The following is a 26,964-nucleotide window of genomic DNA, read 5'->3' on the forward strand; positions in this document are numbered from 1 at the left end:
CCTAGACTCAAAAGCTATAGCCCTACCATCCGGCATAAGGACTGCTCCTAAACTTTCTAGGGAAGCATCTGTACAAACCATGAAGTCCGCTGAGGGATCTGGCACTACAAGGATAGGTGCACTAGTAAGTGCTTTTTTGAGTTCCTAAAAGGCCCTCTCGCACTTCTCTATCCACTCAAATTTCTTTCCTTTACGCTGAAGAGAAGTAATAGGATGTGCAACTCTAGAGAATCCCTCAACAAAGAGTCGGTAATAACCTGCTAAGCCCATGAAGCTCCTGACCTCTATCACACTGGTTGGCGCTAGCCAATCCATAATAGCTATGATCTTTGATGGGTTAACTGAGATCCCATCACCAGAAATAACGTGCCTAAGGTACTTGACCTCTGAACGAAAGAATGCACACTTCGACAAACTACCATACAACTGATTGTCCCTCAAACACTGCAAAACCTGTCTCAGGTGCTCCTCATGCTCCTTCTCATTCTGAGAATATATCAATATGTCATTGAGGAACACAATCACAAAACAGTCAAGAAATGTGTGAAATACCCCATTCATGAGGCTCATGAAAACAACTGGAGAATTCGTAAGACCGAATGGAACCACGGTGAACTCATAGTGGCCATATCTAGTGCGAAATATGGTCTTGTGGATATCGCTTTCCACTATTCTCAAATGATGGTATCTTGACTTCAAATCAATTCTGGAAAATACTTTGGCATCCTGAAGTTGGTCAAATAAATCACCGATCCTGGGCAAGGGATATCGGTTCTTGATGGTTACTTTGTTTAACTAATGATAATCCATGCATAATTGAAGAGATCCATCCTTCTTCTTCACAAAGATGACTAGTGTACCCCAAGGGGATACGCTAGGATGAATGTGACCCTTCTCTAGGAGTTCCTCAAGTTGCATCTTGAGCTCATTAAGCTCATTTGTGGTCATCCTATAAGGTGCTCTTGAAACTGGCTCAGCTCCTAGTATAAGGTTTATATGAAAGTCAATCTCTCTATGGGGTGGTATTCCAGGTAGCTCTGAAGGAAACACGTTTGAATATCCCTTAAGGATAGGATGGTCGTCAATCAATGTTTCCTTTTCATCCTCTTCCCCTCTATCACTGATGGTGATGGCAAATAACTAACATCCCTTTCGCATGCTCCGCTTAAGCTGCATTGCAGAAATCATATGAAGAGACATGGGTCTCTGAATCCCGGTGATTACTATGGGTGAACCATGATCATCCTCACACTCGATCTCTTTCAGGCGGCAATCCATCTTGGCTCTATGGGCATAAAGCCAATCCATGCCAAGTACGATGCCATATGATCCAAGTGGTGTAACTCTAAAGTCTACTAAGGTGGTGGTATTGCCAATTTGAAGTTGACATGCCCTAACCTCTGATTCCACTAACACTCTAGCCCCTGAAGCTAACTCCACTTCTCAACTAACACCTTGTCTAGTTGCCACTAGCCCGCAACGCTCCACAACTAATGGAGATATAAAGGAGTCAATAGCTCCTAAATCAAATAATATAGATACACTACTACCTCTGATCATATCTACAGCCTCAATGACTGTGGCCTGGTGCTCTGCCTGGCGGTTGTCAACCGCTGTGAAGACTCTATGGGACCTGCCCATATCTCCAACTATAGGCTCTGATCCTGCCATCCTCTGATTCCCTACCATCTGACCCTGAGGAAACTCTCTTGCCATGTGTCCCATGGCTCCACACGTGAAACAAGCACTGTGCCTGAAACTGGATGCCCTGAGGCCTAGAGAAAGGTTGTCCCCCTATCCTGCTAGAACCACTGTACCCACTCCTGGAGGACTGTTGAGTCCTCACCGGAGATGTGTAAGGAACCTAGGATTGCTGATCTCGCCTCTGACCCCGAGATTGCCACTGTTTGGGCTTTTCACCCTACTGACTCTATGGAGGCCTCTGCCTCTGGTTCTGCTATGATTGTTGTGGAGGAGGGGGTTTGGAGAACCCCGATGTGTGTCTATTATTACCCTTCCAATGGGGTTTCTAAGACCCTTATGTCTGGGGTATAGGGTTTCAGTTCTGGAACTGATCCCTTTTATCCTGTGGCCTGACCTGAATCTCCTCTGCTATCAAGGCCTTCTCCACGGCAACCCGAAGGCTCCCTGGAGTGGACATCCTCACTGGTCCTGCTATGCCAGTATTCAACCCTCTGATAAAATGGTTGACGAGAAGCTTCTCCTCTTTTAGGTAGTCCACATATGGCAAGAGCTCGAAGAACTTGCTCTCATACTGGGTCACTGAGAGACCCTTCTGTTGGAGGTCATGGAACTCATCTATCCTACCTTGTCTATAATGCTCTGACAAGTACCTCTCCCTGAACCTCTCTGTAAAAATATCTCATGTGAGGGTATCTTCAACTAAACCACACTTGTATTCCTCTTGTCTCCACTATGTGGAGGCCGTTCCTCTCAATAGGTGGACTGCTACACATGCCTTTAGATTTCTCTCGTAGGAGCACAATGCAAAGCACCTATCCAGGCTCAAAAGCCAAGCCTTAGCTTCTACCCCGTTGGTAGCTCCCCCAAAAGATGGTGGCTGGAGGTGCATAACCTCTCTAATTAGATCCTCTGGATCCTGACGTGATCTCTCATGATACACTGGCTCTGCTACTAGAGGTGGTCTTGGTAGGTGAACGGACTCGGGCTGATGCCCAGCCTGACTCTCTATGGGATTAGGAGGTGGACTCCTACTCCATTCCCTATTTGTCGATCTATGGCTCCCTGAGTTTTGGTTTTCAACATGATGATCTCCTGCTGGAAGCCTATCCTGGACTATACCAATCAGGTTCTAGAGTGCTAATAAGATGTCTTGGTTTGGGTCAACCGGTCGTTCGGGAGGAGCCTCTGAGTTCCCTTCTGGAATCGATTCCTCCCTATCAACCTCTTCGCATGCCATGCATACAAGCCTAGGACCCCTCCCGCGCTTGCAAGCTTGTCGCGTCGTCGGAGGCATCCTTATGAGAAAATAAAATAAAATGAATTAAATAAATAATTTTTCAAAGAAATATTTAATTAATTAATTAAAATTAAATATCATAAAAATTAATATAATATAATTAATTAAATAATTAAAGTGAAACGTAATGGAGAAAGGTTCCTAGTGTTGGAAACCTTGCTCTGATACCAAAATGTCATGCCCAAACTTTTGGGCATGAACGAAATAATTTTTTTTTAAAACATGTCCTAATAAAACTAAGTTTGCTAAAATAATGCTGTATCAAGTCTTGTCTTAACTACGTTTGAATTTTTCTTCAACTAAAGTTAATTTAAATAACTATGTCAAGTAAGTCGGATAATCTAACTTACATGCGGAAAATTAACTCTCCAAAGAATTAATTATTATCTCATCAATTAATAAATAATAAATTTATTTAAGCAAAAACTCCTAAATTAATTGACAAGAGATATTATTAATCTCAATTAATCTTTCTAATCATTGTAGGAATTAATTATATTAACTCTAGCAATTGGCTTTTTAAATCCCATGATATATTTTAATAATAGTTATAATATGTCTAAAATCTGAATAAAGGGCTAAATAAATCCATAATAAAAATTACCCTATAAAGTTTAATCTCGACAAAACCTAAAGTTAGGTGGACTACAAATAGTCCGCTATGGCCAAAATAACTTACAAAGTCATTATAATTTCCTAAAAGATTAACCTCCAAAATAATTTAAAATTTAAAACATCATATTTAAATGTTTATATAAACCTATAAAATATGAATGTAAAAAAATTAATCTAAAGTTAGAGTTATACGTTCATATATATATATATATAACACACACACACACACATATAAGGATATAGGGTTCCTTTAAACAAGGGAACTAACACATATTATTATTTTAAAGGGATGGGGAATACCATATTCGAAATTTGAATGGGATTCCCCCCCCCCTTTTTTTTTAAAAATTCTAACCCTAATAATAATATAACAATGATAACCTTTTTTTTTTTTTTTATAAACTTAACCCTCCATTCTAAATTTTATTCTTTTTTTTTTTACAACTTCAAAGCTACCCTAACCCGAACTGGGTTAGGGTTTTATATTTTTGTGCAGGGAGGAGGAGGTCGAAAGTAAAGGCGGAGGAGGAGGGTCGCTTGTTCATTTGGTGCAGGTAGCGGCGGTGGGGTGGAGGCCTTTCACAGGGGGGTGGTGTGTGAGGGCGCGACCACCGCAGCGGTGTTGTCAGTGCCACTGCGGGTCGCGGTCCGTAGAGACGCTGCGGTGTCCCTATGGGACGCGACCCGTAGCGGCGACCATGGTCGCCTCTACGAGGCGCGGCCCGCAGCGGTGTTGCGGCGCCTCTGTGGACCACGACCCACAGCAGTGCGTGTGGCATCTCTATCGATCGCGGCTCACAGAGAGCTCACGCCGCCCGGGGGGGGCTGTGGGAACCTCAGCTCCAGGTCCCCTTGGGTAGGGTTTGCATGAATTTTTTTGTTTTAAAAATTTTTATTCTATTTTTTTTTTTAAAGATTATACATATATATATTATATTTATGTATATTTATATATGTATATATATATATTTTTTATATGTATATATTTCTATATGTATAAATATATATTTTATATATGTATATATATATATATAAATATTTATGATTTTTTTTTCAGGGATAGATTTAGTTTCTAATTTACCTAAATATGACTATATTCCTTTGCTTTCTAAATTATACAAAAATTAACAAAGTATTGACAACATGGAAATAGAGGCAAATTTCTTTTATTTACTTTAACCAATCTGTTTATATTTATTTTTCCTAAAAATCACTTAAAGGAGATTTTCAAAACTAATAGATTTAAATAAGGCATTTCTTTTTCTATTGACAATCTAGTTGCTAACTTTAGAGATGGATTACTATTTCTAGATTTATTTACTGCAAATAAATAAAGTGACAGAATTTAATAAATTTTAACAACTATAATAGACTAGAAATCATTTGAAATAACCCTTAGAGATAGACAGATTACATCTTTTTAACCATAATTTGTAAAAGGGAATAGATATGCTTACTTTTCTCTCATTTTCATTATTTCAATATGCATAAGGAACCAAACTGAACTTTTATTTTCAGAAATAACATGCATACAACAAATATTATTTCAATAACTATAAGAACTTAATCAAAAATAAATATTTCATTTTTGCAATAATAACTTAATAGAATAATGCATTTCTTTAAAGCATATTTAGAATACAATGTAGTCAACATTACAATGGGTGAGATACCCTACTAGTATCTCATTTCTATTAAATGAGGACTTTAAATAAAATGAATACATTTCCTTTTTTTTTCAAAATAAATACAACATATAGCTTTTCTTTTACATTGCTGCAACTAAAAAATAATATCCCATCCCCAAATCTTTTTCTGCAAATCAAGTAAAACTAGCAACTCCTAGCTTGTCTTTTTTCTTTTCTTTCCAAGCAACCTGAAATTAAATCATAAGGCTTTGACCATGGAGAGCTCACCTCCTAGCCTAGGCTTTCTAGAAGCCACCCCCGAGCTTGGAGAACCAAGCCCTAGACAGGTTACACACAAGCAACACAACAAACAATGGAAAAGCACATAACAAACACTTTCCCAACCAAGGCTACACTTCATCACAAAATGTGATGTTTTTACATGGGTGGAAGTGGACCAAATACCCTGAGGAGACTGCAAGAATGGTAGATCACAAAGCCATCTCATGGCAAACAAAGATATATCATAAGTACATTAACCGCACATCCTTATGCCCCCCAGGGCATCCATGCCATACTTTCTCACCTTATGACCCCCAAATGCATACACAAGGCTATGCAGCAAGGGTCACATATACAACCCTTGAGATCACTCTCATAAAGAAAGCCTCTCACTGGAGGGCTATCAAACTCCTTCCACCCATACGGCCATCCTACTCTCCCAAGAGTAGAAGGCCTTGGTTACTCCCAAATCACAAAAAAAATGCATAAAAGAAATAACAGATAGGTCACATAATAATTTCACAAAGGAAAATACAAGAAAACAACTTACACATACAAACAATCTTTCCAACATAAACATGCAACATGAAAGGGAGAAGATGAACCAACCTTCAATCTACCCAAAGGTTTGCTAGAAATAGTTTAAGGATGAGCAGCCCAATTCCACAATTCTTTCTTCTACACTTGGCCAAATTTCTATCCCAGAACTATTCTTTTCAAAATTTCATGATCTCCAAAAATGGAGAGTGGGTGATTACCCACAAAATCTCTAATCCTTGCCTAAAAAGGCCTCAGTGAGAGTTCTCACAGGTTACTAAAACTGAAAAAAGAAAAAGTAAGAGAAAGTGGGAAAAAGAATCTCACATAAAAAAGGAAGGTTATCTAACCTAGATGGTACCTTCTAAATTGAATTTTCGCTCACTTTAGGAAACCCACTTTTTGAGGTGACTAAACAGTCACATGGGAGTAGTCACATGCCTAAAAATACTCCTAACCCATAGGTATACCTTATGGACTTAAGGAAAAACCTTTAAACTACCCCTAGGAGTCCATTTGACCCCTTAGAAACCCATCTGAAGTTAACTTTCGGGTCAAACTTAAGTTGACCACTCCAAAGACTCTCTACCCAAGGAAAATTTGGGACCACACTCAAATATTTGAAAGGGCTTTGGTTAAAACAACTCCCTCCAAGAGACAAGTCAAAATCAGTGAGACTAATCAGCACATGTGTCAAGTGACACAATAAAATACATTACAAAATTATTCATGGAAATTGTCTCTTGTTGGATTTAAATAAATCAATAAATAAAATTTAACACACATGCATCATTTACTATTACAAATAAAATACGATATATACGGGGTGTTGTCTCTCCAAATAGACAACCCCTAGTTTTACGAACGTACATAGGTCTAGGTTTGGTTCTCCATAATATTTCCATGGTCACATGGATAATTTTCCTGCGCATCTCAATTACACATTAGTACTTCCAAATAACCTCATATAATATTTAAACACATGAATAATAATACACATCAAACACTCTGCATACAATTTAACATTAAACAAATCAATCTATCTTATATCCAAGTAAATCCACATAAGTAATTATCATAATCCTCATAATTTTGATCCATACATAAGACATGCATCATATTTCTATCATCATAGTAAAGTCCTGCAAATCCAATAATGACATACATCATCACAATGTTATCCTATTCTAGAATCATATAGAGTTCTATATCTATAATGCATAGAAATGAAGCATCAATATACATCAATGTTATCCAAATCATGGAATCATATAAGTTCTAAATCCATAATGCATAAAAATAAAGCATCCATAATAGTCTCAACATGAAAATCACTGAAATGCTAGGATGAGTCGAGGTAGGGCCTCACAATAGTGTTGTGCTTCCTAAAGCAGGTTGCTTTACCTGGTTAGCTTTGAGGAAAAGGATTTTAATAAGTGATAAATTGGAAATATTACACATTGCTAACTCTTTTGCTTGTGTATTATGTAAAGCTGAAACTGAAACTGTAGACCATTTACTCCTTAGGTATCCCTTTTCTCAGTAATGTTTGCTCCATGTTGTGGAGAAACTGAATTTATCTCTATTGCTACCCTATACTTTATGGGAACTTTTCCAATCCTGGCCTACTCTTTTCACGTACTCTTTATTTTCTAGCATTTGGAAATGTATTCCAGCAACTGCCATTTGGTCAATCTGGTGGGAATGAAATAAAAGAATTTTTAGATAGATTGAATCTTCAACTCATTTGGTACTAGAAGGAATTGATAAATGTGCTTCAGAACAGGTTAATGCTTATATCAAGAACATAAGTAGCAATTTTAATTTTTCATCTTGGGATGGCCGCATTATCAAGATTTGGAAAGGTCTTGCTATCCCTTCTTTTTAAGCTACATTTGGCTAGGAGATCCAGTCGATCAACAAAAACCTAATTAAATGGGAACCTCCTCCAATTGGCTTTGTCAAATTAAATTTTGATGGTTCATCTAGAGGAAATCCTGGTGATTCGGAAATTAGAGTTCGTATTAGAGGTCATTTATGTTCTCTTTTGGCAGCTAAATCATCTTCTATTCCTCCTCACACAAACAATTTAGCAGAAGCTCTTGCCTTATTATATGGGCTAACATTGGCAAAAAAAACTAAGGTTCCGCAGGTTACATGTTGAAGGAGATTCTTCTATTATAGTGAAAGCTTGCATTTCCAGATATTCATTTAACTGGAAAATTTCCTACATTTTAAAGCAAGCATGGTTGTTACTAGATTCATTTGAGGAATGTTTCATTTCTTAGATATTCAGGGAAGGTAATTAAGTAGTAGATGTATTAGCAAATTTGGGCTATGATAAGCTGGAAGTGGACTCCACATCTCCAAATTTCAAGGTGGAAAGTTTTCCTCATCTAGCAAGCATTATCAATGATGAAAAGAAAAATATTTAAATGATTGACACAATCACCCTATTATTCAAGATTTTGACATAATGTATTAACTCTGGTTTTGTAAAGCGAGTAGTTAAAGATGTTTCTACACTCACATCAAGTTGATTTAAAGCCTGGCATGTTCGGTTTTATTATTTCGAGCTGATTGATTGTTCATCCTTCATCTTTGCTGGCAATTTTATGGCGGCTGAAATGGTGTCTGTCAATTTCTCATTCACCTTCCATGTTGGCAGTATGATGGTAGCTTATTCTATGAGCTTCCATGTTGGCAGTACGATGGCGGCCTACCCTATGAGTCTCGTGAGATCAAAGATATCTCTTTGTTTGATCTCACACATGTGGCATCCTTTGCTACTATGCAAAATAATTAAAAAAATAGTATCAAGATTTTTGCTCAAACTTGCTAATAAGTTCATAGCAGATGGAGATTCAAAATGATTTTGGCAGGGAATGTGATTATCAAGATAGCCATTGTTTTTATCAGGTTTCAATTCATAACTTGCTTGTTCTTGCCTCTGTAGCCTGCCCTATTTTAATGCATTATGAATTGTTCTCCACGAAACTATAGAGTGCCCATGATAGTTGTTGCTTGGGAGATGTCATTTGAGGACCACATCATCAAAGACCAGTTGGGTATTGTCTTCAACACCTCCTATCAACATTGTAAATGAAGTATCCAGAGAATTATCGGTGAAGAAATACTCTATTTGTAGGAGAAAAGGTTTCTTTATCCTTCCTAATTGGTTTCTATTTTTCTTTCCAATATAGTAGACTTGCTACAGACTTGGGTTCCCTTAAAGAACATCATTCATAAAATGATTTGGGCAGATTTTTTGAATGACAAACAAATTCTGGAAGCCATCCACTAGTATGATTTTTGGAATGGTCAGGAAAAAGTTGGTGGTCTATTTCCCAAGTAGCTTCTGCTCACTCATGAAGAATTTCCCCCAATCTTTGATATCATAAAGTGGACACTCTGATTGTAGAATGTAAGACCCTTATAAATAGTTGCTCGCAATGCTAGGAGAGGTTTAAATTCATACTTAAAAAGATGAATCTTATCTATTTAATTCCATGCCATACTAGCGATTTTAGGCCAAGATCATGGGAAAAGAAAACTATCTGCTATCTCTCCGCCAGTGCTAGTGGGTAATGAAGCTTCTATGTAGGTTAATAGAATTTCTCCTCCTCTTCGGCTCTCATTTGATAAAGTTAATGAAATCCATTGTTCACCGATTGAAGACCTAATATCTTCCTTTGCTGCACTCAATGTTGGAGATGGATTTTTGTCAGGCTCGTAGCCTATGGAGGAGTAACTTTTTATGTTCATACAGGTTTTGGGGCCAACCGATCAATGTTGGAGATGGATTTTTGTCAGACTCACAGCCTATGGAGGAGTAACTTTTGATGTTCATATAGGTTTTGGGGCCAAACAGTTCAGCCTAATAGGTTTTAGTCTCTTTGGTTTTAATCCAACCGGTATAGCAGAACTGGTAGTGGAGACATTTTGTAAATCAATATTGTAGTACCGGTAATGGAGGCTCTCTTGTGAACCGGTTAATAGGACAACATACCGGTATTCAAGTTCTGGTATAACACAACCAGTAATGATGGCTTTTTCTTCAGTGGACTGGTATACAAATCTTCTCACCGGTAACTGGTTTTAGTCTCTTCGGTTTTAATCCAACTGGTATAGCAAAAATGGTAGTGGAGACATTTTGTAAATCAGTATTGTAGTTCTGGTAATGGAGGCTCTCTTGTGAACCGGTTAATAGGACAACATACTGGTATTCAAGTTATGATATAACACAACTGGTAACGAAGGCTTTTTCTTTAGTGGACCGGTATACACATCTTCTCACCAATAACCAGTTGTGGAAGCTCTATAGTGAATCAGCATACAGAATGGCATTCTAGTACTCAAGTTTAGTGGTAACCGGTTGTGGTGGCATTTTTTTATTAGTGCTTTTGGATTTTATCTAGATCTACTAGACTCAATTTTGGCCTCTGAGGAATGTACTATGGGCAAAATTCATCTCTTTCTTAGGATCTTTGGGGGATTTCTTCTTATAGCTCCGATTTCTCTTTTTTCATTGTATCTAAGCAAGGATATAGGTTTTTCTTTCTGGTTCTTTCCCTATTGAGCTCTTGAACCAATTATTTTATTAATATATATTTTAATGGCTTGCCACTTTTGCCAAAAAATAAGTAAATAAATAAACAATAAATTCTAAATAAGCAATAAATAAATAAATAGATATTAAATCTTAAATAATTAAACACCAATAAATCAATAATAAATAAATAAGCTTTAAATCTCTAATAACTAAATATTTGAATAAAACTATATCAAACCAACAATTAAATTAATCAACCATAAACCATATAATCTTTCATCAAACTAATTAAACAAATCAATACACACTTGCACACTCACAATACCATAACTCATTGACTGACATGGCGAATCATGCCAAGACAACTGATGACTCAAGGTAGACATCTTAATCCTAGAGTATATGAAAGGAACTCACGCCATCTCTAACAACTTGCCATTGGGTTTTAAAGACATGCTCAGACTTGTGAAGCCAAGTGGAGTCAATGTCTGGTACCTACAAACCTATATCAATGCTAGACACAACATATATGATACATATATATCATAACAAATAGGCAAGTGTTAGAGAGTTGCAATGATATATCATTCTCGCAATGAGTGATATGACATCGTTTCTACTCACAAAAATAATCACACAGTAACTAGGCACATCATAACACAAACTCATCACATATAATCAGGAAGTAGGGTTAGCTTAATCATAATTCTATCAAATTCATAATCCATACAATCCATCTAACATAGCAAGTGCTTATGGAGACCGTCAATATAAAGCCATCATATCATGATCATCAATAACAAGTATCATCATAAACATTTGGATTATAAATAGAGTTAGCACATAGTATAATTCCATCAAATATTATCATAAAGTAAACTAAGCTACACCAATAGGGTCTAGACAAATACAAGGAGAAGGATGAGTCAGGGTGAGACACTACAATGATCCTCTTATGATTGCTGTTATTATCAATGATAATTCTATAAGAAGAACCCTTGTCGACAATGGATCTGGGCTTAATATTTCTAGCATGGATTTATTGCATAAGATCAATGTGGATACATCTCTTATTCAACCCGATTTCCTTACTATTCATGGCTTTGACAATATTGCTAAACAATCTTTAGGTATTATAACCTTGCCTATTAAGGTAGGACTTGTTATTTTTCCTACACTTATACATGTCATGCCCGATAATCTCACCTACAATCTTCTATTAGGATGACCTTGGCTTCATAATATGCAAGTTGTCCCTTCTAATCTCCACCGCAGTGTCAAGTTCATCTACAAAGATAAGATGTATACTTTGTATGTTGATACTAATTTACAAGTCCCACTGCAAACCAAATCTTCTTGTTCAGCTACTTGTAATCCTTCTTCCAATTCTCCTACATCTTAAAATACATCTATTTCCTTGAATACCCTTGTTCCCTCTAGTGATTCCAAGACTCCTGAAAAAAGGATTCTACTCAATCTAAATCTTCTCCCAAAGATATATTTTCTCTTGAAGAGGTACTCTCAGATGATGATTGGGGATCTCTAGATGTTAACCCTACTTTTGTGGGAGAATATAGGGTCTCTTGGAAAGGATCTATGATTGGGAAAGAGAAAGATAAGGAGGAACCTAAAAAGCAACCCACTTTGTCTAAACAACTAAGTAACAAATTTGTGGCTGCTTCTAATTCAAACAATTCTTTAGAATCTTCTTCTAATACATATAACACCAAGACCTATGAGGCCCCACCATCTCTTTCTGATTTGGAATCCCTTTATGGTCCAGGTTTTCATATTTTAGCTAAGAGTGGATATAATGGCTATGGTTGTGGTGCAAATGAACAAGTAATTAAGGTTCCTTTAGAAAATAACATGCATGAAGCTTCATTTGGACTTGGATATAATCCTTCAAATCCCACCAAAACATCTAAAATACCATCTCTCAATGTGAATGCTATATTTAGTAGTGATGATGACCTCATCTCCATTAGATCATCCTCTATGAGTCTCAACACTCATCCCTCTCATAAGGAAATTTTGGTGATGGACAAGTCTCTTTATGAATCTCCTAAAGAGATTCCCAATCCCGATTATGAGGTTTTATCTTTTATTTATTCTAATATCCTCTTTCCTAGAAATAAGGCCCTAATGAATTATATCTGTCCTTCTCCTAAGGTTTCTTGTATGCAAGAGGAACATGACTTAGTAGTTTATTCTTCTCCTAAAAACTACTTTCTTGATCAAGACTTCTCAATACTTATCATCTTATACATTTTTTTAATCTCTTAGATGGTAGAACATTTAACATGTCATATTCAAATTCTTCATCCAATCTATCATATCTTCAAATAACATTAGTGGCTATTATGTTGCTCATTATTATGTGACATTGGTAGCTCACTTAATAGGGGCTCATTTTCATTCATTATGGTACAATTTCACGTGCAATCATACTTTGGAAGTAACATAATAGCCTATTTTTGTCCTATCTCTTGTCTCTATGTGTGGGAACAAGAGTGATTTCAAACATCTCTCCTTCTTGAGGTTAAAAATTTCTCCTTTGTGAAGTAGTGTCTTTTATAAGGATCTCTCATTGATTTTAGAGGTGCATATTCCTATTAGGGTTTCCATCTCTCATATTGGAACAAGTATCCTTAATGAGGATCTTAAGTGCATATCCTTAATTGGGACTTCTTCCTTGGTGTTGGAAGTCAAATTCTTTGCTTCATTGAGTGGTATCTTTTAAAAGGAACCCTTCTATGTTGTGAACATGTGTATCCTTGATGAGGATCTCTTTCCTTCTCTTAAAAGAGTGTTTTTATAAATGACCTCTCTTTGATGTCCTTTCCTCTATGCTTGGGGGGGGAAAGAGTGATATTTCAATCTTCTTTCTCCTTTCCTTTGTGGAGTTGCATTTTTCATTTTATGTCATCTCTTGCATAGAATATGGGTATTCCTTATTTAGGACCTATTCTCTATGAAATGAAGCATCTTTCATGAACAATCTCTCCTTAGTGAAAGTGTGCAATCTTTTGCTAAGAATCCTCTTTTACTACATATTGGAGAAGGTGTGTATTCTTATTTTCCTTCTATTTTTCAAGATGTTAACTTTATCAAAGATTATCTTCTATTCTTAAAGGTGGATTTCTTTTTCATAATGATCTCTTCCTCCTTTTTCACAATTTAAAAGGTAATTCTTTTCTCAACCCTAACTTTGCATTCTTCCTCTTAATCGTTCATCTTGTGTTAGAGAACTCCAATCCTCACACTCTTTGTTGTTTTGGAATTGTGGTTTAGTTCTATTTCTTACCAAATGTTCCATGATGAGCTTTGATCTTGTATCAAACCTTGTTGTGAGCATTTTTCATCAATTTCCTTTCACAATTCGATGTGGTAAACATGATACCTAGTTTCACCTCACTAAATTAGCAAGCTGAAATGGGGGGCATATAGCTACCCTTGAATTTCATCACTTCCTTAGTAAGTATCTAGGTGATTTTGTGATTTTATCTAGCATGTGGTTTTGTATGGTGCGGTTCCTAACAATGTATTGCATATACCACTAGGGGCTTCATTTGACACCTTATGGATATATCCTTTTTCATGAAATGTTTACTTTTCTGTACTTTAGATTGCATATGCATGTAGTGTCATATGAACGCTAAAGTGGGCACTAAATGTAGCATCGCAAATTGTACACCCTTAATTGGGTGGTACAATTCCACGCTTAGGTTAGCACCTGCCTTAGTGTGTTTGCATCTTGCATCTCAATTTCCCTTTAAGCATTTAATTAATTAATTTAATTAAATCTAATATCTTCTTTCATCACTCTACACATCATAAAATTGGGCCCTTTGCCCTAAGTGTGCCCCTTTCTATTTTATTCTTTTAATTAATCATTTCATCAAATACCCTAATTATGTCTTATTTCAACCTTCAAGGTTTGATTTCGCATATCTAAACATCACAAATTCCCACATACTCCTAGAATTTGGTTTAAAATCACAACATCTTGCTTTCCCAAAAATTTGGCGAAAAGTTGGTCAGACCATGTGGGTACCCACATGGTCTTGAATTTTTCTCCCTGAATTTCGGGAGCATATTTTGGTGGTATTTTAATATACAAATCCAAGAGATTGGCTACAAATATTATTTCTAAGTCGGCCTATGACTCAAAACAAAGTTAGGGTCTCCTACATAAACCCTTCCTTTCCTCATTTGAAGATCTAAGATCTAGCGATTGAAGGAGCCTCTTGTGAAGTGAAAGTGCAGATTATGTGAAGTCTACAACAACAAATCAAGCATTCATCAAGCCTTCATCAATAATTGTCAACATCCATTAGGACCTTTGAAGACATTGAAGAATGGTAGGAGATCACTAACTGTTGATTGGCTTGTACCTCTCTATTAGGGTTTGGTATGGTTTCATGTTATTTTCATGTCTTTGCATGAGCTTCATTGACAGATTTACATTCATGCTTTACATATTTAGTTCATTTGTGATTTTAAGCATTTACATTTACATTTACAATCATTTAAGGTTTTCTCTCCAAATCATAGGGTATAACTCTAGATTCTTTATTACTCTCATTGAGGATCTTGCATACACACAAGATTCTTGCACACGCATATTCGATACATTATCGACTATTTTTGGAGGTGGAAACCACCAAAACAAGGGATTTGACTAAGGAAAAACCTTATATAGACACATAGACACCATTTTTCAAATTGTAGGTACAAGTACAAAAATCCGACGAACACGCGATCTTTGGAACCGACAGAGTACACATAGATATAAACCCAACCTCCAAATTTGGACTTATTATTCAGGGACTAGGGTGTAGTGCCTTGGTCCTCCCTAGGATGAGGGTGTAGCACCCTGGTCCTCCTAAGGACTAGGGTATGGCACCCTGGTCCTCTGTATTTTTCTACATTTTTTGGCAGTTCTGCAATTTCAGCCCTCTATTCTGACAGGAACTAGGACTTGGCTCCCTGGTCCTACACAATTAGTATAAAATTTTAGTGCAAAGTACACATCATAATTCCCCTCCCTTCTTTTTGCTTAGTTTCTCAATTTCAGTTCTGTTAGATTCTGCATTTTTATCTTAAACTTGTATCTTTGTTTATCTCCTAGCATAGTTGATTACATCATCATATTTCACACATCTACTCTTCATTTACAAAAAAGGAATAGAAACCCTAAGAGATATTATGTCTCTCTCTCTTCCTCACAAGAAGTAGCCAAAGTGAACTATCTCCCTAGGATCTTTCGTATTCCACTGTGTGTACATGAGAGTGGGATTAGGTCTTAGTCACCCGATTCCATTTTTATGGTGTACAGATCCATACCATACATACAAATTCATACCCAAGCAATGCATCAAGTCAAAATGCAAAATATTTTGTACAAGTGGAAAATATTCTAGTGGTCTATATTTTTTGGTGGAGGTAATTTTTTTCTAGCGAAAGGAATATTCTATTGACATCAGTAGTTGACCTTTTGACCTGATTTTCCCTCCAAGCCCTAAAAATTTGTAGTTGTTTTTTCCATAACTTCATCATACGGAGTCAAAATCAAACCTAGTTGTTGAGACTAATTCATGCAAGTATTTTGTATTCATATTGGCAACTACAATGGTTTCTTCAATGCCATCTATTGCAACTTTTCTATATTCATAATTATTTGTTGAAATCTCATTGTTAGTTTCTAAAATATCATTATTTTCTTCTTGTACCTTCTGGTCTTCCAAAGGAGATAAAAATACTACTAACTTATTCCATTCTTGAGTAATGTGACAGAAGGTAACAAAATCTAAAGACAGGTATAAAGTCTCACAGTCTGATTGGCCACCAAGGCCAATTGCTAGTTCATTCCCTCCACCTACCACTTATTCAACATATCAAATACAATCCATGAATTAGATTCACAGATGATATCTCTCCACCAAGAGCATAAATTATCTCCAATGTATAAAGGATAGCAAGAGCTTCCATAAAGTTGTTAGTATGCTAACCTTTATAAAAAGAAAAGAATAAAAGGAAAACCCTAGAATTATTTCTTCCAACCCCACCAATCCCTACATGCCCAAGATTACCTCTAGAATAACTATCAATATTTATCTTCAAAACATCTTGAGGAGGAGGTGACCAACAACCATCCTGATAGACCTTTATCTTGGCCTATTGACCCACCTTGAAAGAGGGGAGCCTCATACCACATCCCACAAAACCCAACCTCTGTAGAATAGCCAAATCACCTAGATCCACATGAGAAAAAAAATAAATTTTAATGATAAGGTTTCCTACACACACTACCAATTCTCATCTATAATTGATGACTCGACATTTTCTCATCCTAAAAAATCTTTCTAATCCTTTCTAACCATATTTCTTAAAGAATAAGGAAGGGCCTATGTTCCAAGAAATGTACAAAAAAACATGAGTCTTAGCTGGGGATTTCAACAAAATGTTCTAGGATTCACCCAAGGAGGAAGCATAAAAACAAGTCTTATTCCAAATTCCCCTTTAGCAGTGCCATATTTTCTTAGAAAAGGGGCACGGGAAGAAAAGAGCATTCCTCACTATTATTACACAAGACACACATAGAAGGGTCAATAAATCCTCTCTTTCTTAGATTATCCTAGGTGAAGAACCTATTTTGAACAACCATCCATATGAAGAAGTTGCATTTGGGCCAAGAAAACTTATTCCATGCCTATTTCCACCAAGGAACCGAAGACTCCTATGAATCTATCTATGCAACTCCTGAAATATGAAAGTAAATGAGAAGTTTCCTTTCAGATTGAGGATCAAACCAAGAATGTCTCTCCCCTCCAAAGAGTTATAGTCTCTACCCTAACAGAATATTTCCAAGCTCCTAATGATCCTCCTCTGATCACCCCAAAGGCCACTCGTGAGGTTCTTTCCATCTAAACACTTCTGCTTGACCAAAAATTTGAGAAGTTTTATAATACTCCACCTTACTTTGGAACCCATCATAAGAAAATTGTTACATAACTATGAAAAATGTAGATACATTGATATGATTGGAAGGGTAACATCCCAGGAGTCAATTTAGTGCCTCTTTTGAGTGTGCTCCAAATCGTAGAACCTTTTTCCCACAAAGCTACAATGAGGAACATCATTACTCTCCTTTCCAATACACTCAAATAATTTGAAGTGAGGATCCTATCCCAATCCTAGTCCTAATGACAACACCACTTCCAATAGAGTTAAGCCACCAAGGCCTAGCCATTAAGACTCACCTGTCAGAAACCAACACTCCCTTCTTTGATCTACAAACAAAATCCCACCTAAAAAAATTGTATTCCTTTAAAAAAAAAATTTGGCAGATAAGAATCGTTAGGAGATGATGTCAAACTCATGAAGCAAGGAGTTACCTACACAAAACATCTCTATAAAGGGAGAACCTAAATCATCAACTTTAGAAGAGTCACCCTCCCAACAATAAAATGCCACCTACAAATCTAACGAGTAACTTTCTTTCAAAACTTATCTAAAAAATCCTACCAAAACATGCCATGAAATGAACCTATAGCAATGAGAATACCAAGAATAAAAAATGGAAGAACACAAATTTGGAATCTAACAATTTGAGAAATCCTAGATTGGACAGGCTTGGGAGTATTAATAAAGAATATGAAGGACCTATCCTCATTAACTCTTTGCCTAGATACCACTAAGTAAATATCTTAGATTAATAATTTTTTTCTCTTGATAATATTAGCAAAGCGGTATCATCCATAAATTTTAAATGAGAATGGGGAGGAAATCTGTTGCCCCAATTCCAACCTTGAATCAACCCCTTCCTCACACAATATTTTGCAAATCTCCCAAAATTTTCAACCATTAAAATAAATAAATAAGATGAAAGAGGATCCCTTTGGAAAAGATCCCAAGAAGCTCCAAAGAGATTAGAGGGATCACTATTAATTAAAAAAAAAGAGAGGAGGTGACACAAATCATGACCCAATTGATCCACTTGTTGCTAAACCCAAAGGCTTCCAAAACCTTCTGCAAAATGGTCCAATTGACACAATCATAAGTTTTGGCAATGTCGACATTGATAAACATAGCCTTATCTATAGAGTTTGTCAAGGATTGAATGACCTCTATTTCAACAACAACCCCATCTAAAATTTGCCTACTAGTAACAAAAACCCTTTACTCTAAAATTAAAGAGCTAAGCCATCGATTATGTTAGGATTCCCAAAGATACTGAGAGGGGGGGGGTGAATCAATATCTGATCGGTATATGATTTTTTTTTAACTTATAATATGAAAAGCATTTCAAAACTGTGTACCGGTAAACCAAAAATAATGTAGTATATGAGAACAATAAACACAACACGAAAGACACACCATAACACAATATTTTAATGAGGAAACCTGATGTGGGAAAAACCTCGGTGGGATTTGTGACCCACAATATTCGCTTACTAGCCAATAAGGGAATATTACTGTTACAATAGGGGCCTGCACATGCAGGAAGGCCAAGTGCCTAGAGCTCACTGCTCATTTACAAAAGAAGTCACACTGACTTACAAAATTGGATTATACAAATGAAATGTCATGTACTACTTCAGATCAACATCTACTATGCCAGATTCAGTACCAGTTTAAGCTCTGCAATAATCATAAACCCTTATCCAAAATCTGCCTTACAATTCGCATATTAGGTCTACAATATTCTAACCATATCCACTTCCTATCATCTCATCAAATATTCTCTAAGATCTCATACTTATATGAGTCTTATTACAATTCTCCACATCAGCTTAAAAAAGGATTTTATAACTAAATACAAAATATAATAAAACAAAATTCTTGTCGGCCATGGTGCCAGTGATCAATCTTTTCGGTGTCGGTGAACTGTGTGCCAGTGTAGAGTCTGTCGGTGTCGGTGCCTACCGGTATCATATGATTGTAAGGTTGCCATCATTGAAAATACCTTCAATCACCTAAAATTTCTCATTGTAGTGTGTATTTTCCAACAATATCCCCCTTTGGCATTGATGGCAACACTCATGAGAAAAATTAAAAAATGTATCCAAAAATTGAAGTCAAAAAATCTTGCCAAAAACTGTACCAAAAATTGTACCAGATGTGTGCTCCCCCTGAGCAGATGACTCTAAGTCATTGGATTTTTCTAATCTCTACTACTCCCCCTTTGACATCAATGACAAAGGTTGTCATTCATTGTCAGTAGAGTGTGGTTCCTGCCTAGATCCTTGTAACTGGTGGCTTACAATCTGATAGATGTCTGCCAATGCAAAATTTTGACTATCACTGAATCTCTTGTTGTCCTTTAATGCTGCTTATGTTCTTTGAATTGTACCGGTGAGTATGTGCATTTTCTCTTATGGTGTCTTAAGTCTGGGAACCAGAGCCTCAAAAATTTCTTTTCTCAAAGAAATGAGGTAATCTAGTTTAGGACCTAGTTTGCATTTTAAATCCTTTTCCTTACACTTTATCTTTTCTTTATCTTTTTATAACTTCTCAATTTTCTTCTCAAGATCTGCAATGTTCTTTTCAATTTCCAAAAATGAATCTAATGTTCCTATTAAATTGTCAGCAATATTGTTGATTTCTTCTTGAGCTTTGCTGATCTTCGAATCTATGTCCTCTGTCAAAATATCAGTTTTGCACTTATCTCTGTACAGTTTTTTGAAATCCAAAATTGTTTCTCCTAGTGCCGGTAATAAGATTTCCATTTGTTCCTTATTCTTCTTTACTATTTCCTTAAAGAATTTTTCTTTCTCCTTATTCATTTTCTCTTTGAATGTGTCTTCATTTATTTGGTCTAGTGTAATTAGATTGCTGATTATATACTTAGACAATGTGTCTAGTTGGCTCAAAAAATCTTTATTATCTATGTTACACTTTGGAGCTATCATTTTCAAAATTGGTAATGTATCATCTATAGCCTTGTAAGCTTGTGCATTACACTCTGTTATTTTCTTTATTGAGTCCAAGAGTACCTATGTCACATTTGTAGGCTGAAATTCAGTTATTGATGTGTCGGATGACTGTCCAACTGTTCTCACAATCTATATTCCATCGGTGTTTGTGATATCTTTGCTTTCCTCTTTCTCAGGAGGATCTGTTTGTGTTTGCATTTCAGCTACCAAGGGTTTAGGCTTGTCAGATGTAGTTGGTGGTACAGTCTAAATAGGTACCTGAGAAGAAGCCTATTTCTCTATGTTTTCTTCAGTAAGAACCTATTGTTCTACTATTTTCTCAGTGTCCTTTCCTGAAGGTGTCTCTATTTATGCCTCTGAAGATTTCATTGTAGTATCCATTGTCAGTTTCTCTGAAGAACTCTTAGTATTTACTATCAATTTCTTAGTATGCACCTTTGTACTGTCCACTGCTGATATCTCAGTTGGTTTCTCTGAGTTGTCAACTGATTGTTCTAGCTCAGTGGATTTAGCAATGTTTGTATCACTCACAATTCCAGTAGACAGGGGATCAACTGATTGCTCAATTTGTTGTTGTTCCCCAATTCCAATGTTTCCAACTTCAACAATTTTTAGTCAGTGTCTCAGTAACCACTTTTGTATTCTTAGTTGATTCCTTATCCACCACAATATTTACCTCTTGGGTGTCTATGTTCATAGTGTACAAAATTTTAGACTTCGGATTTGTATCTTCATGAAGAGTCTCCATACTCTCTATTGCCAGTTGTTTGTCAACAGTATCTACCGGTGGAGTATCACAAAGAGGTGGGGGCAAGTTATCAGTTATCTTAAGGCTCAGAGGTCCACCTACCTTACCTTTACCCTTATCCATGTCCTTTTGGTAGACCTTGATGGGCTTAGGTCTTTTAAGTTCTTCTTGTTTCTCCTTTTCAACAAAGAATATGTCCCATTGATCTGCAGCTTCTTCAGTGATTTCATTCACTCTGCCTACCATTAGTGTTACATGTTGGTGACCAGTTGAAAACACTGTCCGGTTGGCCTCACTGATTAATTCATCCATCTCTTTAGTGGAGTTCACTGGGTGAACTGCAAGTAATTTTTCTATTTTTATCTTTTTATCTAACTCAATAATAGCTACCCTTCTAGCTTCTAGTCTTCTGTATAAATCATTTGGTATATCATCAATAATTTCCATCAAAAATTTCTTGTATATGTCTAACTGTAAAATTACACTATTCTCTACACTCTCTTTATCATCATTTGGAAGTGTGTTATACAGCTTGCTAATATTTTTCATTTTTCCATCCTCAGTTATTTCATTTAGAAGTTTGTCCAATGGAGCAATATCTTGTTTTTCCTTCTTTTTCTTTGGGGTCAACTTCCTAGTTGGAGGCCTAACTGCTTGTTGTTTTTGTTTTGTTCTTCTAGGTGTAGGTGAGGGTGTTGGTGAGGGTTTTCTTTTCCTTACTACCCTTTTGAACTCAGTCGGTATATCACTTTTAGAAGAAGTTGCAACCGGTGAAAGATGAGCTTCCGGTTGAAGTCCTTCCAACTCACTTTCCTTGATACCAGTTTTGTTTAATACATCTTCCTTAATTGCTTTAGCTTGTCTTGAACCTCTCCTTACTTTCTGCTTAGTTTTATTGACTCTTTTCTGAGATTGGATACCACTCTCAATTATTTCAGCATTGCCAAAAACTTTCTCAGATGGTTTCTTAGGTGCTTCAAGGAGGGATTTTTCATAGGTCTCAATTATGTTATCATTGGTCTCATATCCCATCTCGGTTACCCAAATAGTTCAAGGGACAACTGCCTCCATCCAGATTTCATCATTCTTGATTACAAAACATATTTCCTTTTGATATTTATCCACAATTTCTTGGGATAGCCTTACTCTTGTCTTCATTCTAGCCTTCAATGCTTGAAAATATTCATTTATATGTTTCTCTTTGTTTTCTCCCATGTTGTTTAATATATCCAACAATTGCTTTCCTACCAGTATATCAAAGCCAAAGTCTTTCCTACCAATACTGAGTAATTCCTTGGTAATGTATAGCATTAAGAATACAAGCATATTTCCAAATCTGAAAGTTCCCTTCTTATCACCTACAATTTCTCTTTGGAGTGTGCATTTGCCAACAACTTAAGTCTCTCAACAATAAACAATAATAATTTTGTAGACAACATTGCATAGGTATATAGGTCTAAGTAGGTCTGAAGAATCAACTCCTTCTCTTATTGGAATAAGAGAAAGGAACATACCATTCATGGATGTCAACATTTGTTTATTCCTTTGAGATTCCAAAACCACCTCCAAAGGGTGTAGTTTGATGATATACCAAAACTCCAAGTAAAAATCTATTAGAAATCTGTCAAATCTAGGGGATTTCCCTTTTTTCATCTGGAACACAATCCCTTGTAATTCATCTAAAGTAATGGCTTTGTTAAAATAAGCATTAATCTCATTAGAAACCAATAATATGATGCACTCCAAGCTAAGATCCACTTCCTCCCTTTTCTAGAGGAGTATCCTTAATAAACAAAGTATAATAATAATGAATGATCTATCTTGAAATAAACTTGAAATAAGAAATTTTATTCCCTTTAGAATACCTGAGAGAGGTATTAAGATTCTCTTGCCTCCTATCCTTAATAGAGTTATGGAAAAAGGCATTGTTTCTATCTCCTCGTAGCCAATCAATATAAGATTTCTACTTCCAAAATATTTCTTCACATAACTCCCACTCCTTAGGTTCTTTCATAGCTACTACTTCTAATCAAAATGATTCTACTATTAAACTATCATCTCAAGTGATGCAATCTAGATGGGATTGGGCATCCTCTTTAACAATGAAAACATTTCCATAGCACTACCTAATCCATCTTTTCAACATGTACTTAACATATTGAAACCTATTGAAAAATGAGAATATTATTGTTTCAAACGCAGGCTTCCCTTTGGACCACCATTATGATATCAAATCTTGCAAGAAGATTCTTGAAGCCACATAAGTTGGAATTTGAGAGAAGGATTTTTGAAGGTTCTAAAGAAAGTAGTTGAAGGTTTCATTGGGATGTGTTGAATAACTCTATGAAGTTTATCCCAAATTCATTTTTCTATAAATTTTAAAAATATTCCATAATTATTTTTTTCAAAACATTGCTTGAGGAACCTATTTAGTTGCAACAATCCAAAATATTCAATTTTTAAACTTTCATCAAAACTAGAAGCCTCCTAAAATAAATCAAGCCAAAAATATAAATAAAACTGAAAATGTTTTTGGGTGATGCAAGATCCTTTATGGATCTAGATGCTCCTATATCATCCTTTGAGCATTTCATAGCAACAAATATCATCATGACCTTCCATATCGTGGTGTATCTTGTAATTTTATTGAATATTTTTCATATAAAACACCTTACAATTACATCAAGTCCTCCATATCATGGTGCTTCATGTCATGCACTATAATAAATTAGATTTCTCAAACATTTGAAATTTATTGCAAGTTTGGTAGCATTTATCATAACATCATCCACACTCACATTAATCTCTTCTTAACCAGATTTTCATAACTAACACTAATTCTATTCCAACCTTTAATTTTGACTCATCTATTCTATCTCAACTTATATCATTTTGAGTATTTATCCATCTCTTTCATCTTGCCTACCCTCTCGAGAGATAGGAGCATCATCTAACACTCACTTTTTCTAGTTCATTTGAAAAGTGGTTACTTCTTTAATATACAATACTCTTTCAAATTGATCATTTATGTCATCTCCATTTAAATCATTCCAGTCTCATGATGTTGACTAACTTTGATGTTCTAATTGATCATTTATGTCATCTTTTTTAATCTACTAATTCAATTATTTTTATAATCTCATCATTTCATCAATATATCAGCTTCATCATGTTAATTTACATTGTTGATTAATTGATTACATTGTTGGAGCTGAGGAACACAACACCACAGGAGCCTAAAGATCTTCTGCAAGCTAAAACAATCTGTTACAAGGAGAAGCAATGAAGCAAAGCAATATGAAGAACAATACACAGGAAAAATATGCTCAAAAGAGGAGATCTCAATATTCACCAAAAAAGTGTAGTGTCATAATGATACAAAGAAATGAAAAATAACCTCTAATAGGTCAAGAAACTTTAAAAGGGAAAACCTAGGCTTGCACATAATAATTAATAAAAGAATTAATTATTATGCACCTAATGTTAGCTTAAGTGTAAAAAGATAATAGGGAACTTAAAGAATTAAACAAATATTGTTTAATTAATCAACTAAATACCCAATTACTCTAACACCCCCCTTAAGCTAGACTTAGGGAGAAGCTAAAGCCTAGAACAACTACTAAAGCAGGAAAGAAGGTTCTCGACAACAAGGCCTAATCAAGTACCCAAATATAATGAAATCTCTATGAAACGAAGACAAAGGAGAAAACCCAGTGGGAAAAACTCCTCTCCAAAAAGAGATAAAAGAACATGCTAAAAGAAGAAGAAGGAAGGAAGGCCTCATAAAGACCCCCCAAGGACAAGTTCCTTCACCCCAAGCATAGAGCACAAATGAAGATAGCGCGATGATGCAAAAGGTTTCATGAAGATGTCTGCAACCCGCTCGGCAGTGGGAATGTACTCCAGCATGAGAACACCATCCTGAATCAACTGGCGGATGAAATGCATGTGAAGCTCAATGTGCTTTGTCTGGTGATGCTCTACCGGGTTTAGAGAAATATGAATAGCACTCTGATTGTCACACCAAAGAACAGTGGGACTATCAGGAGGAAAACCAAACTCAGTCATCAACTATCAAAGCCATAAGATCTCCTGACTGGCGAGCACAACAGCTCAGTACTCAGCCTCTGTAGATGATAATGCATGAGTAGTTTACTTCTTGCAAGACCATGTGATAGGACCATAGCCAAGACAGAAAACAAAGCCAGAAGTAGACTTTCGATCAGTGACATCACCAGCCCAATCTGAGTCAGTGTAGCCAACAATGTGAGGGTCCCCTGATGTATACTGAATGCCATGAGAACTAGAGCCCTGAATGTACCACAAAATACATTTGGTTGCTTTCCAATGACTCTCATGAGGATCATGGGAGAATCGAGAGACAAGGCCAACCGCAAAAGAAATATCAGGATGGGTGCGAGTCAGGTACAACAAACTGCCAACCAACTGCCTGTAAAGTGTAGAATCTACTAAAGGAGTGGGGCAAGTGGTGGTAAAAACAACCCCTGACTAAAATGGAGTGGGAGCAGGCTTGCAATCAAGCATTTCGAAGTGCCAAAGCATGTCAAGAGAATACTTCTACTGGTAAATGAAGATCCCATCAAAAGACTGAATCACCTAAAGATCAAAGAAATAGTGTAGAAGACCAAGATCTGTCATCTCAAACTAATCCATCAAGGCTCACTGAGTATGTTGAATCATAGAGGATGAGCTACCGATGATGAGGAGATCATCAACATATAGCACAAGAATCAGGATCTCACCCTCAAGAAGTTGAATATACATTGTGTGATCAGAATGACTGCAGGTGAACCCAGTGGAGAGAAAGAAAGAATCCATCTTCTCATACCAAGCCCAAGGGGCCTGTTTGAGATCATACAATGAATGCCAAAGTTTGCAAACCAAAGAAGTGTCCTGCACAAATCCCTGAGGCTTCTCCATGTAGATTTCCTCTTGTAGATCCCCATGTAAGAAGGCACTCTTCACATCCATCTAAAAAACTGGCCAAACCCGAGAAGCTACAAGAGATAGTACAAAGCGAATGGAATTCATCTTGGTGACAGGGGAAAAGGTCTTGAAGTAATCAATACCCTCAACCTGTAAGAAACCCTTCACAACAAGAGGTGCTTTGTACTTATCAATGGAACCATCAGCAACATACTTGGTGCGATACAACCAGTGACATCTAATCATCTTTCTGCCCTTAGGAAGAGGACAGAGATCCCAAGTATGATTCCTCATCAAAGAAAAATACTCCTCCTTCATCGCACAATCCCACTCAGGATGACCGGTAGCTTTTGAAAACTTCTAAGGATCATCTAAAATAGCATGACTCAAAAGACTAACCCATAGTATGAGAACGGGTCCGACGAGTATCTAAAGGATCACTAGCCAAAGGACTTGTCACCTCAACAGTAAAGCGAGACCACTTGGGCATCTGAGGTGGAGCAGGTGGAGGTGGGGATGGTAGATCATTAGCACCATCATTAGAATCATCCTCAAAAAGATCCTGAAGAGATGCAGTGGAAGGAGTAGGCAGAGGAGTAGACACTAGAGTTAGGGTATCCACTTTGGGAAGGCGCTCATCAAACTGAACATCCCGTCGAAACAAGACCTCTCTGGAATCAAGATCAAACAACTTGTATGCCTTAACATCCTCA

This window comes from Cryptomeria japonica, chromosome 6 (assembly GCF_030272615.1).
Source record: "Cryptomeria japonica chromosome 6, Sugi_1.0, whole genome shotgun sequence".
NCBI lineage: Eukaryota > Viridiplantae > Streptophyta > Pinopsida > Cupressales > Cupressaceae > Cryptomeria > Cryptomeria japonica.